Genomic DNA, 12181 nt, shown 5'->3' on the forward strand with positions numbered 1-12181 from the left:
TGGTAGGCTCCTCTCGCGTGTGGCTGACTGGCAGGAGCTGGAGCTGCTGCTGAGCCCAGCCTCCCTTCGGGGTTCCCCGTGTTAGTGCACAATTAGGTCCTCCCGGCGGCGGTGGCTGCTGGTCCCGGGCACGTTACTGGAGCGTCCTCCCCTTCTCCCGAGCTGCTTCTGAGAGCTGAAAGCAACTCGTCCCCGCGCGCCCTGTTAGCTAGGGGAGAACAGAGCCAGAGGGAACTGGGGGAGGCGGAGGAGAGGGAGAAAGTGAACTCCAGGGCGCTGGGCATTTCTCCCCCTCTCACCTCCCCCCCGGCTGCCCCAGCCCCTGGCAGGGTGCAGCAGCGGGCACGGGAAGGAACTTGTAACACTTTTCCTTTCTTTTCTGCTTTCCCCTCCCCCCGCTTTTGGCCAAGTGCTGGGTGCGTGGTGCTTTTCCTGGCGCCGCTGCTGGGATACTGAGAGCAGGCGGAGAAGAGACAGAGCGAGCTTGGCAGCCCTGGGTAAGTGGAGCGCTGCTCTCTGTGCTGGTCCTAGTGGCCGGGCTGGCGTGTGGCTGTGGGGGAGCCAGCGGGGTGGCGCTGCGGCTGCGAGCGCAGGAGGGTGCCGGGAGCCCGGGGAGTCTGAAAGACTTGCTTAAAATGGGAGTGTGTGGCAGGCTCCCCTCCTCCCCCCCCCCCCCACTATTTCCTTTCTTCTGCCCCCGTCTCCAGCATCCCCTCCTCTGAGGGGAACTTTAGCTGCTGGCAGCTGCTGTTTGGTTCCCTGCTAAATACCCCACTGTGAGGAGGGGATGGACACGGGGACCACGAGAGGAGGAAAAGGTGCCTAGCAAATGAGCGGAGTTTTTATAAAGCGAGCTCGTCCGAGTTCTGTGCTTCTCCCTGCTGGCGATGCTCTCCGCTTGCGTGGTGCTGCTGTTTCCAAACGTGGGTCTCGCAGTCCTTGCTGAAACGATGCAGTGAGTACGCGTACACACGCTACTTATCCCAAACATACACTTTGTAAGCTAGCAAAGGTGCGGGCTTGCACGTTATTGCATTCTAGTGTAGATCTAGTGCAGAGAGATCTCCTACCACAGCAGCTTCATTTATTTTCTCAAGTCACTTCATTACACTCGGAAGATAAATGAAAGTGTCCAGACTTTTATTTTTTAAGTGTAACGGAAGTTGAAGAAGCGTAAAAGGTTGCCCTGGTTTGACTTGTGGTAGATTTTAATATGGTTCATATTATCTGTGATCTGTATACTTAAGATTGTCTTTATTCATAGCACTATATTTCCTATCTTTTGACAATGTATTTGTCAAACGTTTGTAGACAGTGGCAGACTCCATTGGGTGGTCTGTACACTCTGGAAATAGAAATATGTTCAGGTTTTACCTCTTCTTTCTGTTACTTTAAAGTAGAAAGAAAAGAGAACAGGCAGGAATTTTTTTACTTCAATAAATTGCAAAGAAAATTTAAAATAAGTAGAGTTAACATGTAGTGACTGAAACAGATCCCAAGTTGTTGGGGTTTTTTGTTTTTTATCTAATGATATTATTTAAACTTCCTGTATTTTTGTTTTCCTTCTTAGAAGAATACTGTGCTTTATATGGTCTATAGTGTCAGGGCCCATGGTTTATGTGCTAAAAAGTTTTATATTGTAAACTTCACTTTATAACCAAGTAATTTACCATATTCAAATACATAAAAAATAGTCTGTATATGGACCTACAATCTTAAGTTCTAGTATCAGTCATTACTCTGTGGTCTTCTGCAGTTCAAGGTTCTTTCAAATTTGTTTATATTTAGATTCAAAACAGTTTTTAATGTGAGAATAGTTAAATAGCCTGCTTTTGTACTCACTAAATGTCATAAACCTGTTTGATTTTGGAAATTCTTTAACTTTACATAGTATCTGTCTTTATGTGATATCCAGTTTATTGCTTATTGTGCTTCTAGATGCAGATATTTTGCCTTTTTTTAAAAACTGTTAAATATAGTTTCTATAGGTAAATTCCAATATTGAGTCTCGTAAAGCACAAATTTAAATCTAAACATATCATCTCTATAAGATAACTAAGAATTTAAAATTGCAAATTATATTATGTGCATGTTCCTTGAAGAAAAATACAATAAACACAACCACCATTTTCCCCCTAAAAACAAAACTGAGCAAAAAACGGACATTCAGGGTTACAAATAAATGCACATTAAGATGATTGTGGAAGTATTTCTATACATATGTTATATTACACAGCAGTGTATGTGTGCTATGTGTTTTGTCACTATGGACTTGTTACATTACTTATTTAGTCTCATAAACTAGAAGACAGGGGGTGTGTGTGTGTGTGTGTATGTGTGTATATGACTAATAAGTAGAAGTGAACTAGTTTTACATGTGTAAAAACTGAAGATATGCTAGGATGGTCAAATAGTTTTTCCATCAAAAATAAAGTCTTTTGTTCAAAATTTAGTGGGGAGGGGAAAACTCCAGAGCAACATTCATAATCCAGTTAGCAAGTTAAAACTGGTACTTCAGTTAAGCCCCTTTTGATCCAGGAGTAATTATCCTATACACAAACAGCCAAACCGGTAGGATATAACCAAAGAAAATGGATTTAAAGATGCAAATGAAAAAATTTTATTGGAGATAAACCATACAAATACTAGAAAATGAAATTTTGTCAAAGTTGAAGTTCATTACATTGTTGTCTTCATCTCTTAGAAATACAATTAACAAACTATATAGTTCCAGTTCTGTAAGGTGCTGTGCACTGTCAACTGCATTGAAATCAATGAGCCTTATCCAAAACCCATGAAAGTGAAGGAAAAAACTCCCATTAACTTCCATGGGCTTTGGATTAGGTCCAGTAGGAACTGCGAGTGCTCAGCACCTTGTGGGATCAGACCATGTATACAAAACTGCATTGTGCTATATATACCTGAAAGAAAATGCAAATAACTTATGGTAAAACTTTGGGACAGAAGTATCTTGTATTCTAAAGTGATACTGAATTTACTGTAGTTAATGCTGACATATAAGATTCTAACTTGTAGAAAATACATATCCCTGTTTAGATTTTTTTTTTCAGTATTTTTAAAGGAAAATATCTTCCGAATACTTTTCACTTGAGATATCTTATGCACAAATGTATTGTATTTTGCTTGATCAGTTTGTCAGACCATGTTTGAGCTACTGTATGCATGAAATAGAGACATGTTAAATCTGAGCATAGAAAATACATGGTATTCCTAATTCTATTTTAGAAGCTTATTTTACTTTATTACCTGTTTTCTTATATGTGAACTCTTCTAACCAGTTTACTATTTTAACAGATGTGAGAATGCAGATTTGCCATTTTAGCCCACTGCAATGAGTCTTTCTGCTAGTTTATTCAATTGAACCCTGTTTATCAAATAGGATTCTACTATATTATCATGAAGGCTTTGGTTGGGTGCAAGAAATGTCTCCCTTTCCCAAATAACTCGTTGAACTAAGGGAGTTCTTTTATGACACTTGTCTTTACTTTCAGTATGAGTGGCAAGTTGCACAAATATAGGATCACTGAATTGTATCATGTTAAAGTATAAAGGTTTTCAGTAACCTTTTATTTAAAAGCCCATAGTTAAGATGGGTTCTTCATTGTCAGTTACACAATTTTTGAAAAATAAATCTTTAAAGTTTTGGACGTTACAAAGGCTTTAAAGTAGAAATGTGCACTTTAAAAAGCTTTCCTTTTCTTAGTTCTAAAACTGATTAATTACTATGTCTTATAAAACCTGATTTATTTAATACTTTTTTCATACCAAGCATTACCATTATGAAGCTCTCCTTATAATTGAGATTAATGTTTCTGAGCAAAGAAGTGATTTGGAGGGCTGCATTCATTTTGAGTGCTGTTCTAATCAATTTTAGATACATTGTGAAACGCTGTATCAGTCTGCATCCAAACCGGCCTTATTATGTAGAATTAACTTGTTGGTGATTGATAGCAGGACTGCTCCATCTTGAGAAGTCATTTGTTTCAAAACAAGTGTTATGGCTTCTAAGAGTTTCAGACTATTGGGTCACACAACTCAGATGCCCTTTCTGTGGCCTGATCGAAGCTTTATAGAAGAGTTAGAGAAAATGAGGCTTTTTTATGAACAATTAATTCATGCATATTTGGATGTTGTTTTTAAACTGCTGCCTTAGGTACAAAGTCATGTATTTTATTTAAATCTGGAATGATGGGTATTATTTACAAATAATTTCTTAATACTTTACTATGATACTGTGTGTTTTGAACATTATTTTGAAGAATAACTTGTCCTTCTAGAAAGGCATAAATATTTTAACTTCCCAAATCATAAATAATGGGAATGGTCTTTGTGTACAATATGTAAACCTACTGCTGTGTGATGTAACTTTACTGTTTTGAGGTATTAGATATAATCCAGGTAATGCATGGGGAGGTAATTCTTTATCCTTTTGTAAAAACAGTAAGGATAGTAGATGTTCTCATGCCTGCTGTGATATTTGCATATTTTGTTCTCTGTCTGAATACCTTCTACCTCGTCTTCATCAGCATTTTGTTATAGACCAAAAGTACACCTTTGCATTTTACTGCTGAGAGTGACACACAAATATATGTAGTTCAATAGAACTCAAATTTGGATGACAAGATTAAAACAAATGTGGTATGAAATAAAGCAAAGAAATAGAGGGTCCTTAAACAACAAACAAAAACCCCAATGAGTTGTGCCAAGTCTTTAGTTTGGTGTTGCTTTCATTCATGTGTGGTCTGTCCAGTGATTTTAATCTCTAGTTGTAATTGTTTATCTATGTCACACTATTGACACTAAATATATGGCTGATAGATTTTCAGTTTTGATAATTTTTGGTGTGTTACAATTAAACGTTATCTAAACTATTGAATGTGTTTTCAGAGAGAAATTATGAAATGTTTGTACAATTACATCGTTAAATATTAAATACACAACTATAGAAAGGTCAGTGTTATCTGTGGAAGAACCATACATTCTTTCACATGTTATCTTACTATAGGTGTTCATCTTAAACTGTAACTGAAATAGCTGTAACAGAAGTCCAGAACACCCTTACAAAGGGAATAATCTTTTTCAACATGTCCCAGAGTATAGAATAATAATGCTTGCAATAATAACCTTTAGAGTCTCTTTCCAGACTGTCTGTCTGCATTGCATACATGCATTTTTTTTTTCAGTGCATGTTTGGAATGAAATATCATTCACATAAAAATGATATAACATCTTTAACTGACACAAGGTAGAAAATTCAGAGTTAAGATTGAAACTCTTTCTTAACTTCCTTTGTTGTGTCAAGATATGTCATGTGTCTAGGAACAGGGTGAGATTTTTTTACATCTGTGTATTGTAATACTGAAACTCAACAGACAAGTCAAAGATCACCTGGCAGTCTTACTTAAAATTTTGGCTTTCCCTAATATAATATAGATCTTCATTGTTTACTCTTAATGTGTGTGTGTATGTGTCTGAAAGTTAATTGTAAACATAAGGTCATGGATCCAGACAAAACAAACCACTAAATTATATCCAGGACACTGAATTTGGCTCAACATTTTCCAGTGCTGAGTTAACATCTCTTGCAACCCATTGAAATCTGTAGGACTAAGTGGGGTCTAAATCTGGCTGGCTATATCTATTGTGCAAATTCTTTATTGTAAATTACTTGTGTATAATCGATTGTAATGGCTACTTCAATGCAGTTAGAGTCCATTCTAACCTGGCATTCATGCATGCACATCAAATCTATATATAATAAAACTATTTTCAATTTGAGAAAAGAAACAATCTGTTTAGGACATTGTGATTAAAAAAAAATATTTTTACAGTAATTAAAAAGAAATTAAAAGGTAGCATGTGCTGAAATATTTTTAAGTGAGAACTCTTTTATCTTCTGTAACTGTATTTCTTAGTGTAGTGTATTTCTTACATTATTTTGCAGAACATTAATTCATTTGCAATAATTTTTAATGCAAAAACAACCTGCCAGATTTATTTTTATACTGTCTAAAATATTTCTGTAATCTAAAGAAAGAGAATACTTTCTTATGATGACACACATGCTGTTCAAAATCAGTATAACGAACTCTCCATAGAGAGGGAACAGATAATCAAGTCTTCAATGCGTGATTCACATGAAGGTGGTATTGTTCCTTTTTTCCCCTTTTTATTGGGCTGGGTGTAAATGTGCATAATTGCTGCATTTTCAAGTTTTTCTGTGTGACTTTATACAAAGTATCCCCTTTTGGCAAATCAGATTTCATTGGCACAGATTTAGTATTTAATCTCTATACCTACTTTTTACATCTCGTTAACATTCCATTGGAAATAAACAACTTTTTAGTACTTCTGTAACTTTAAATGAATTAACTGTGGTTGGTTTTTTTGTTTTGTTTTTTAGGGGTCTATTCCACTTTGAGGCAGACATGACTCTTTTTAACATTCATATGTTGTGCCCATCGAGTGGAAAGTAGACTATTTTTTATTAAATATCTAGTTAGAATTTTTAACTGGAGTTTCATTCTTACTAAGTTTTTACATCCAAGTTACAGAAGTCTAATGTAGCAGCTTGTAATGCAAAATATTAATACAACTTTAAGAATGGAGGTGAAATAATTGTCCCTATAATAAGTCAATAACCTATGGAAATACCAATCATAAAAATGTTTATACTACTGTCAGTATTAAATCAATTCTCTATTGATACTGTAAAATGTGTTAGTGAAGTCAGTTTGTGGCTTGTGCTGCATTACCTTCTGTCAGCATGATGCGTTTTTTGTTGTTGTTTTTTAAATAGCCGTAAAATCACAGTAGACTGGGTCCAATGTGTTCTATTTCTTTGAGATTTTACAATTTCTGATAGTTTAAGAAAACTACTCCCGGTGCTGTAATTGGTGAAGCATAGATTTAAAATATGGATTTTCTTCTCTTGAGAGAGAACACAATAGACAACCACATTTCAGAGTCTTTAAAAGAAATTGAACAGTGTAAACAGCACATTATTCACTATAAACCAACTCAGTGAAGGATAAAGTTCCCTAAAATATAGACTTCTGAGGTGAGTTTTGCATTTGACATCCTTTGTTTTGGGTCAAAGGATAGGTGAACATTTTAAAAGCACAGTCATCTAAGAAATCATTGGTGCTAATAAATGGTCATTCAAATTAGCGAACAGTATATAGTATCTGGTTGTCGTATAGGGCCTTCCACTGCTGTTGAACTCAACAGAGCATTTGCCATTGACTTTTTTTATTCAGTTACATTGTATCAGATTTGTGTAGTGCTTCATAAATAAAATGTATAAGACCTTGGCCAAAAAATTATCTAAATAACAGGGGCAGGTCACTAATACTAATTACTAGGAGCAATCAGCATTTCCTTAATACCAAAAAGCATCAAGTGTTACATTCTATTCTGTAGATAAGTGAAATAAATGTAATAAAAATCTCTTTTCAGAACATAAAGTAAATATTAGTAGGTAACCATTGGGAGATTAATAAGCACAGTTTATTCCCTGAAAAATAAACATTTTCCTAGCAAACTGATAGTTATTAAAACATGTATTATGCAACCAGTAAATTTGATCTCAAAATATTGTTACTATCTATACTAAGAGGAAAACTGCCAACAGGATTACTCTTTTTATGGCTAATCCTTTAATAACAACTGAAGCCAGGAGGAGGCTGGATCCTCATCTGTTGTAATCAGCATACCTCCATTGACTTTGGTGGAGGTGTGGTGATTTACACTAGTTGTGGATCAGGCCCAGGGTGTCTCAGAATGAGACATTTGCAGTTAATAAATTTCACTTTAATTTGTTAGCCCTTTCTTTCCTCTTTAGCAAAATATAAACAATATAATTCTTTCCATTCATAAAATGTATTATTTATTTGAGTGGATGCTGATGGTCTGAGCCTTATTGCTTTCCAGTGGCATACTTAATTTTGCATTAAAAAAACCAGACAAAGCAGAAAATAAGGTTCAATTTTTCTTGTAAAAGTCTGTCCTCATTCATACCACTGAAATTATAAAGCTTTCAGTGTCTCCCTTATCCCCTCTCAGGAGATGTTTCTGATTTGCACGTCAGAAGCTTTGCATGCCAGTGGTGTGGTCTGAACCATGCAGCTGTAACTAGAAAAAGGTTTGATATGGTTCAACCAGTCAACTTCTTTGTTCTGTGATGATATAGTGACTAAAAGTGAGTGAGCAGTCATATGATGCTGTAACAGTGGTGGGGAGGAAAAATCATTCGAGTTCTATTATTCAGTCAGCGGTCAAGCAAGCTGTGGGTATTTTACTGTTATCCCATATTTCATAAGACCGGTAAATTAATAAGACTTTTTGCAACAGTAGAACTTCAGGTCTGCTACTTCTGCACAAATGATTGTCCACATTTTTTTCAGGAATACTGAAAGGTTACAGCTTGAATTTGACAAGTCATACTGGTAGACATTCAGGTGAGACTTCAGCTTTGATTTCCTTTCATCCAAAACTAGTTAGCAAATAAAGACTTTGGCCAGTGGGACCCTTGAGCAATATAAGCTTCGTATGTTTTATTTTGAGCATGATTTAACATGTTGTATTGATCACTTTATTAGGGGAAAAAGATTACATGGAATTTATTATCTTTTACAGCTTTTCACCTTTTATTTTGTTACAGTTTAACGGCAGCAAACCTACAACATTTATAGTGGTATAATGTTCAAATGGAATAATTTAGCTTTTGATATAAACAGTTGACAGAGGATGAATGATAGCCAGTTTTTCAGGCTCATCCATAAATGAATAGTGATCACACAATGTTGTTTGGCTAAGTATGCACCTCGGTGCAGAACTGCAGAAAAACGTGATTTCCCCCCCCCCCCCCACTCGGTATCTCAGGTAAATTGTATAATGCTGTGATTTCAATAAATATTTGAGAGCTTAATGATGTGAGGTGCTGCACACCTCTTAAAAGACGTTTAGTATCCTAAGGTCTCAGTGAAGTCAGTGGGAGTTAAGGATGCTCAGTTCCTTACAGGATTGGCCATGAGGAAAGAACCATCCTGAATGGAAATCTTCATGCTTATGCTGCCTTTTTATGGATCTTTCACCTATTTAATTACAGCCTGCCAGTAAAGTTTAGTGATCTATCTATGTAGAGAATGAACTGGAAATTCATTTGTGTTAATAGATTTTGTTTATTTGAAGCTTGAAAACAATAAATTGCATAAAAAAGAGCAGGCTAATTAATGCAGCCATCAAAATACATTACAGAGAAAAATGTCTTAAAGCACAGCAAAATTGGAATACAAACACTTACTTAGCATAGAATAGATTGCTTTTGAAGTGTTTAAATGGCTCTCAGAAGTGCATATCCATCTTTATTATTCTTTTAATAAAACTAAGTTCAAAATGATGCTTAGTTTCCTGAAGTAGCCAAATGTTACTTATGGAGAAATATGTAACATTAGAACTTTTAACAATATATTTAAATATGGTACAGTCATTACATTCAGTAGACTGAATAAATGGACCTCATAAATAAATGCTAAATTATAATATAAACCACACCATAGCCAAATTAATTAGGATGTTTAATCAAGAGAATTCCAGCTAGGCTGCATACAGTATGGATATGTATTTAATTTCTGAAATTTAATATTAGCTGTGTAGGTCAACCCTCACTTTAGTACAGTAGTGGCATAAGTTTAATATCTTCCAAGTGTTTTACATAAATATCTATTTTTGAAGCAAGATATTTTAACTCTGTTATGAAGAGGTTTGATATTGTGTGACAAACGAGGGACTTGAAAACGATGGCAAAATGATTTTTCTATGAGATGCCATCAGCTAATTCTCTAAACATCAGAGGATAGAAGTGTTTTTTATCTATTTGGAATGTAGTAAAAGAAATAAGGAATTTAACAGATCTTGTTCAGTATACTTCATATTTATTTGGAGCAAACTCTTATGTCAGTTATACTAATCTGTATTTAAGTGTCAAATTTCATTTGGCTATGAATGGTAAAGTATCACTACCTGAGTTCTGAAAAGACTACTTGTCCCTTTGAAAACCCTAACTCTAAAGAAACTGTTAAAATGTTCATAGGAATGGATTTTCCACCTTTTTTTTTTTTTTTTTTTTAAGTTAATAGTAACACGAGCAGTTATCATGTGAATTGTAGGACAGTCCAGTTGCCACCCACTGATTTAACAGATGGGAAACTTGATTGGATCTGCAATCTACTGAACAGCTTTAGGATAAACAGGGAGTGTATATAAGCATAGGACCCTCTTCCCCTTGAATGTCCCATTGCCAGGGGCCAGCCACAGGTGGGAGCTGATTGACTCTTTCCTCTCACATTCATTTGTTTAAACCCGTGGGCAGGGATTTTTAAGGCCTCTTTCCCCATTTTTAGATGAACCTTGCACTCCCTCCCTATGGTTACATGGTATAGGATCTGTGTTTTCATGTTGCTGTAGGTCTGACTAATTGCCTGTTTAGAGGTCAGAAAGGAATTTTTCCCATTGGCACCAAATTGGCTGGGGCCTAGTGTTGTGGGTGGGTTTTTTAAAAACCTTCCTAATAGCAACATGGAGACACAGTTAAGTTAAATAGGTATAGAATTTAGGTTTAATAGTAGGAGTTGTGTGAATGTTTGTTTCGTCACAACTTGCAGCTGAAGTTCAATGCAAATAAAGGCCAAAGGGACAGCAACCAGAAAATAAGAGATGTGGGATTTTGCTGGTGGATTTCAGGTCTGGGGGGAGGGCGGGGAGGAGGGAAAGAAAGGGAGACATGAAGTCCTTTGCAGATCATGGCCCATTTTTAGTACCTTCTATCCCCTTTTGGGCGGGGGGTGGGGAGGTGAAGGTGACAGAATTCAGCAGAGTAAGCTGAATTCTCCAGGTAGGTAGTGGAAAATCTACCCTGGGTTATGGCCTATATGATAGATGCTCTATAAACCCTGCAGTGGCCAACCTAAATAACAGGTATGGGGAGATGGACAAATGGTGCCCCTCTCCAATGATAAATGCAAATAAAGTTGTGTCTCGCCACTTAAAATCTATCCCTGTGTCTTCATTTGCTTGCGTGTTCTGATCAATGCCATTATATACTGATTCCAGAGCTCAACCACTGAATTAGGGCTGTGCATTTATTTTATGTGTTTACAGCTATACATTTAGTAGTCCTGGTTTGAGAAATAATTACAAAGAATTTTGGTCTCTGAGGAAATCTGTAATTCATTCTAAGCTACAGATTTGTGATGGAGATGGTAAATTTAGGGAAAAGGGAGATGTGCAGTTTTTATGCACTTGTTGTTGGGCCTGATCCTGCAAATCGCTGCATGAGTACCAGTAATCTGTACACAAATAAATAGTCCCATTGACTTCAATGGGCTCATTTTAGTGAACAGTGATTATTTATATGAGTAAGGGATTGTAGGATCAGACTCGTTACTTTTAAAGAACTATCCTTTAGGAGCTAGGAGAGTTTAAGGATAAGATGTGAATGTCTGATGAAGGATTCTACCCTAACTCGGATACGCAGCACTGTAGTCTTATCAAATATCAGTAGACTGGTAGTAACTTTATTTAATTACTTTAAAAGTTAATGGGTGATTTTTACAAATTTATCATAAGTTGACCAGCTGTTTAAATATACTTTGCAGTTATTATTTGTTGCTCTTTCTCAAATTCAGACCTTAAATGTTAAATATATTCAATGGTGAAATATTTTTTCACAAGTTCAAAATGTATGCCAAATCAGCCGTTTTTCACTAGACCTCTCAGAAATGCTTATTTTTTCAACTGGTTAGCGCTGTCTTGTAAACTGTTACTTGCTTGTGATCTGTGTTCATATGAATAGTTCCGTTCAGTTCAGTGGGGTTGTTACCTGGGGTTTCAAACCCCCAACAGTGGGATATGGGGGGGTCCATACTCCTTCACATTCAGTCAAATGCAGCTTCACTGAACTGGTTTAACTTGTTCTGGGCAGGTCCCTGTTCACCTGTCTTGTGCAAGATAATTCCTTTGAATTCACTGGGAGTATTTGTGTAAATTTAAACAAGCAGAATTTGGACCTCTTATGTTAATACAGTGGTGACTGCTTGGAGAAAAGAATCAGATGTAAAAAAGAAAAACATTCAGAGATCAGAAATTCTTTAGTAAGTTA

General features: G+C 36.2%; 1 protein-coding gene across 3 annotated transcripts in view; it reads left to right on the forward strand.

Moving 5' to 3' along the window:
• The first annotated feature begins 426 nt into the window (after positions 1-426).
• TENM3 (teneurin transmembrane protein 3) overlaps positions 427-12181 on the forward strand; it is a 665511-nt gene continuing 653756 nt past the window's right edge. For 2 of the 3 annotated variants that reach the window (XM_024194541.2, XM_024194516.2), the window contains exon 1: positions 427-497. The gene's annotated coding sequence lies outside the window, so the exon portion shown is untranslated. Of the gene's footprint in view, positions 498-918; positions 956-12181 lie in introns of those variants that run through there. The other variant, XM_024194527.2, reaches the window with a different exon arrangement.

This window comes from Terrapene carolina, unplaced genomic scaffold, assembly GCF_002925995.2.
Source record: "Terrapene carolina triunguis isolate 2854851 unplaced genomic scaffold, T_m_triunguis-2.0 Scaffold66, whole genome shotgun sequence".
NCBI classification, from domain to species: Eukaryota; Metazoa; Chordata; order Testudines; family Emydidae; genus Terrapene; species Terrapene triunguis.